Genomic DNA, 6,000 nt, shown 5'->3' with positions numbered 1-6,000 from the left:
TCGGCAAGCCTGCCTAAATCCACAGTGAGATCTTTGATTCTGCAAGCGTCCACAGTGAGATGAGAACTGTTTCACTATCAATAGAGAAAAGGGTTACAATCGCTCATCCTTACGCCTCTTTTAAAATATAGAGAATGAATCCTCACTACAAATTTATAACGAAACCTACATACACATACATTACCGAAATATTCATGAAGTCCTACAAAAAAATTTCCTTGCGGCTATGCCCAAATCCCCCCTCCAGGGCCTCCACAATGGATCCACCAATTCGTCAAGGCCCTAGTAATGAAGATAACATGCAAGGTGGGCCCATTCCTCTAAGCCTCAGGCCCTAGAGCTCTTTGATATCAACCCACAAACACAAGCAACAGAATACAAATATCTCTCTCTCTCTCTCTCTCTCTCTCTCTCACACACACACACACACACTCATTTTGGACTATAAATGCTTGGTGACTATCTTTGTTTACCATATTGGTTGGAAGGGACAAAATATGAAGGATATAATGAAAGCAAGCATGATGATTAACTTTGGATACAGAAGGGTAAGGAAATAAAAGGGTCAACCAGCTAGCCCAGGCAGCAACTTCAGGTTTGACATTACTGATCTTAATGATATAACCTTTGCCTGCCTCTTTGTGTTGTCATGGTTATATATATAATCCCAAGTAATGGTGATTCCCATTTCCAAATGGGTGGTACCTTTCCTTTGTCTACAGCTTCTCCACCATTAGAAGAGATATCTCTTTCTTCCATCCTTGTCTAATCTAGGTTATTGTACTCTTAGACTGATTTGATTCAGCACCCATATGCATTTTTGTATATGAAATCCGTCTTCATGCTTTTTTCTTGATCCAATATTTGATGCAATAGGGGAACCCCCTCTAGGATGCTATAGAGGTTAGAGATAGCTTAAATTTGCTTAGGATAGAAGATTTTTTTTTTTTTCGGTAAATTAGGATAGATGATGTTAACATAAGCTATTTTTGTACTTTCGCCTTGGGAAACGTGTGGTTCTCCTTGAATCATCTTATCTTCTTGGGACCATCACACAGGGAAGTCTAGTGTTCTTCACTGCTTTCGGTGAAAATTGAATGATTCTCATTCAACCCCAGTATGACTCGAATCAAACGGTTGTGAGATCAGTATGAACCCACAAGATTAGTCAGACCAAAAACCCGAATACCTGTCGTTGAAAAAAAAAAAAAAAAAAAAACATAAGCTGTTTACGTGAAAGGTATAGTAGTTTACTCCTCTTATCCTTATCCTCTAGGGTGGTTTGTCAACTTTTTCCCAGTTTTGGAAGCAAATCCTGAGTCTGTGACTCATGAGGTCTTGTTGTATCAAATTAGGTGTTGGATTGGAACCATCTGTTAGGTTGCAATGTGGGACACATTGATACACCAGTATATATAAAGATTGCAATCCAGTGCTTCTGAACCATGAATCAGTTCATTGTTCCCCTCATGATGTTTGGGACAGAAAATAATTGTGTTCTCATCTTCCATGCTTCCTTGGATTTTTAATTTCACCAAACACATATTATATATCTACTTAAAATCTAAGGATTATGTTTGGTTAGTGTCTTTGAGAAAGCATGAGTTTTCTAGAAAGGAATTTATCCTTGAAAAATCAGTCAGCACTCAATACTCAACACAGATAATGATGTTCATGTAAAAAATTGAAGGGAAAAGAACTCCCTAGTCCGGGGAGGCGCTGCATCAGTGCGTGGTCAATGAAGGGCACATAAAGGTATCAAGAGGGGGTGGGTTATTTTATGTTTCACAGGGGTGGGGTGTCATTATTATGCCACCCTCGGGATGCTGGGGTACACAACCAAATTAAAGAGCATTCATTTCCTCAAATTTGTATTTAAAATAATTGTATTGGGGTATGGTATCAGGCTTTTGATGCCTTTTGATATCAACCCACAAACACATGCAATAGAATGCAAAACATCCTATCCGAACATAGTTTTGGTTTTAGACTTTTTTTTATTTTTTGGTAGGAGTTTTGGTTTTAGACTAAAACCGCCAATTTGAATCAGACCAAATAAAATATAAGTCATATAAAACGAACCTAAATAATTCTAAAACCTACCGTGTGTGGTTATTGAGTCATGCGAAATTACCTACTATGGGTTTTTCTGTTGAGTCTGTTAAGAACAAGCTTAAAAATACTGTCTGTCTATATCTTTATGAGGTTATAATTTCTTTCTTAACTTTATTTGTTTCCACAGGTATTTTTAGGTGAATAAAAATTCATCACCAAGACGAAGAAAATACACACAAGCCCCCCAACGGGAGGGAGAGAGAAAATAAGAAAGGACTTTGCCCTCAAGAGAAGGCTAAAGTCCGAAGCACAAAGGGGGGAAGCTCCCAAGAGTCTACAATATGGCAATTTCTAGGGGAAGGGAGAAAAGTGATAGCAACTTTAGAGATCCTTGCTTTGACATCAGAAAATATGGAGTTTCAAATCTTTTGAAGAGGCCGAGAGTTGGAGTTCCATTTTCTATGATTGCGCTCCATCCAGATTTGGTTGATTGAAGCACATAAAGCAAGCTTGATGATTAGATCACACATAGTCTTCCCTTGGAAGGTCATGTCCATCCAAATCCACTCCCTATGGAAGGGGAGAATTCTTCTTCTGGCTAGCCAGCATTTGAATAGGACAAAAGTCCAAATGAAGCAAGAAACAGGGAAGGCAAAGAAGAGATGATCAATGTCTTCCGGCTCTGAGCTTCAAAGATAGCAAGCTGGGGACATTGGAATTCTTCTCTGGATGAAGAATGCTTGCATAGGAAGGCATTTCATGAAGACCCTCCAAGCCTTGGAATATGATGCCTGAACCAAATAAGCCTGTGCCATAGAGCTGGGTCCCCATGCAATCTGATATGGTCCCAAGCAGTCTTGGAACTGAAGAGCCCATTTGAAAAGTGGAGCCAAAGGACTGAATCACTTCTCTGATGCCCTCTAAGAGGGAAAGCATACAAGCTATTCCAGATCTCAGCAAACTGGGGAGAGGAGTGAGTTGGGGGGGGGGGTCCAGGTTCCAGATGATAAAATGTTTGCAACTCTAGAATGCCTAGGCAGCCCTGAACTGTAGATGCTACGGGCAGTGGGCACATTAGAGAGGATACCCATCGGATGCCAAGGGTCAATCCAGAGGAAGATGGAGGAGTTGTCCCCAATGCTATAGGAGATAGATCTAGAGGCAGTGGATTTGAGGGAGAATATCTTGCGCCACACTCAGGAGGAGTTTGAAGGAGAATTCATAGACCAGAAGGAACCCTGCTTGATAATATGCGAGTAGACCCAGTCCACCCAAATGTATTTCTTCCTAGATACCACTTTCCAGATGAGCTTTAAGATTCCTGCATTGTTAAGGTCCTTGATTCGCCTAGGACCCAAGCCCTATTCATTTTTAGGGAGACACACCGCAGCCCAACTCATCAGGTGAAGAAATCTAGAAGACGAAGGCAGCAAAGATGGATTCCATTTTGGATATAATGGTCTTGGGCAGCCTATAGATTCCAGTCCAATAAATATAAGAAGCTTGAAAGACAGCTTTAACAAGCACTAATCGGCCCTCGAAGGATAAAAGCTTTCCTTTCCAAAGGTGGAAGCGTTCCTTATGAGATCCAACATAGGAGTGCAGTGATGGGCAGTGAACCTCCAAGGGATAAGAGGAAGCTCCAGGTACTTTACTGGCAGAGAACCCAGAGCAAACCCAGATTTCTGAAGGAGAGAGGCTTTCACATCGTTTGAGATACCCGAGAGGAAGAGGAGAGATTTCCTGTGGTTGATCTGAAGGCCAGACATCCTAGAAAAGAGATCCATACAATGTAATATAGCATCTAAGGAGGGGCCATTCGCTTTGCAGAAGATCATCAAATCATCGGCGAAGGTAAGATGGGTCAACTTGAGAGCTCTACACTTGGGAATGGGGGAGATGAGATTTTGATCAATGGCCAGTTGCAACTTTCTAGAGAGAACTTCCATAGCAAGGCAAAAGATATAGGGCGAAAGGGGACATCCTTGCCTAATACCAGCTGAGGAAGAGAAGAAGCCCGCCGAACTACCATTTACCAAAACGGAGAACTTGGGAGAAGCAATGCAATGGAAAATCCAGTTGGCAAATGCAGGCGAGAACCGCATGTGAGTGAGAACCAAGATGATAAAATCCCACCGAATGGAATCAAAAGCCTTATGGATATCAATCTTCATAAGAGCAGCTGGAGAATGGCCTTTTCTGCCAAACCCTTGAACAATCTCATGGCAAAGAAGGATATTGTCAGCAATGCTACTTCCAGGGATGAAAGCTGACTGGTTCTCGCTGACAAGGGAATCGAACACATTCTTGATCCGAATGGCAAGGATTTTGATGATGAACTTGTACAAAATGTTGCAAAGGGATATTGGCCTGAAATCATTCATAGAGCTTGCTCTTTCTTTTTTGGGAATAAGGCAGAGGAAAGTATGACTAATACCCTTGGCTTGGCTTGGGTTGAAGAAGAAGCTTTTGATAGATTAAATCAAATCCTCTCTGATAATATCCCAAGCTGAGGTGAAGAACCCCATACTAAAACCGTCGAGACCTGGCGCTTTACCAGCTTTGTGGGAGAGAATTGCCTTAGTGATTTCCTCATCTGAGGGGATAGACCAAAGCATTTGAGCCATGTTGAAAGGGATGAACTTGTTGATGAGCCCAGCAGGAATGGGGGCAACCAGAATAGAGGGGGGGATTGAACAACTTCCTGAAATGATCCACTACCACCTCTTTAATCTCTTCAACTTTGTCCACTTGAATACCCTCAGAATTAGTACGCTTGAGAATGGAGTTGAAGTTGTTCCTTTCTTTAAGAGAACGATGGAAATAGGAAGAATTAGAGTATCCTAGCTCCAACCAATTAATTCTGGATTTTTGCTTCAGAAAACTTTCCTCGCTAGCCAATAAGGAGGCAAGCTTTTCAGATTCAGTTTTCTCTTCCTCAACCAGGGAAACATTCAGGTGATCAGCTTGAATCTGAATCTAAATCGAAATGAGCTTGTTCTTGCAATCAGCAATAAGAGAAGAGTTGTTTCCACAGGTTATTTCAAGTTGTCTCCACAGGTTTATTGTTTCTATCAAAGTGCCACAGGGTCTTGGTCGTCCATCCTGGATGCTCTTGATATGTGGATTTTGGGTTCCTGAGCCGATTAATGCTTCTCAGATGACAAGTTCATTCATTTATTTTGTGTGAGCTCAATTTGTTTGAACTGTGAGATTCTGAGGTCTTTCTTTTTTTCTCTCCTCAAAATTCCTACATGTGATGTTGATGTGGTGAATTCTCTTTTTGGCTTGTGGTAAGTTCTGCCATACCGTGATCTGTAGTAGATGCCTTGAAGCCAAACTCAAATTGCTGGCACAAAACCTATTTTTCTGTTTAACAAAATTACAGGAATGTGAACTGCATGCAAGGATCAAGATCGTGAGTATGTTTGAACTTTGAACATATTTTCAGCATGAATTCACTCAGATTGGAATCATATGGTCAGTGGCATGTTAACAATTCTCAATCCTCTTTTGCTACTCTATCTCAGTCCCTGACTCTCTGCTAGTTGCATCAGTTTGAATAGCAATTATTGTTGGTTACGCAAAATTCATCACAATCAAGGTCTTATTTCTGGATGCATTGATTGCTTTTTTTTTTTTTTTTTTTTTTCTTCCTTTCACTTTTTTTTTTTTTCTTCCTTTCACTTCACGTGGCAAGCGTCCTGTGTTTTGCATGGATATTTAGATGGATGCAGCTCTGATAGATCGCGTTCCTGTAGACAAAAATTTGAAAATCTCAGGTTTGAATTTTGGTGACAGTCACAAATCTACTTGTGCTAACAACCTTTTGGAAATGCTCAGTACCCATTCTATGATTAGAGTTAGGAAAGATTGCTTTGTAAAGTAATGATAAATTTTGCTAAGTGTGCTCCAGCCATAGATTTTTTTATTCTTTTCATTTTT

The sequence above is a fragment of the Macadamia integrifolia genome, chromosome 14, assembly GCF_013358625.1.
Source record: "Macadamia integrifolia cultivar HAES 741 chromosome 14, SCU_Mint_v3, whole genome shotgun sequence".
NCBI classification, from domain to species: domain Eukaryota; kingdom Viridiplantae; phylum Streptophyta; class Magnoliopsida; order Proteales; family Proteaceae; genus Macadamia; species Macadamia integrifolia.
The sequence above is the reverse complement of the archived record's forward strand: the minus strand, read 5'-3'. Positions refer to the sequence as shown.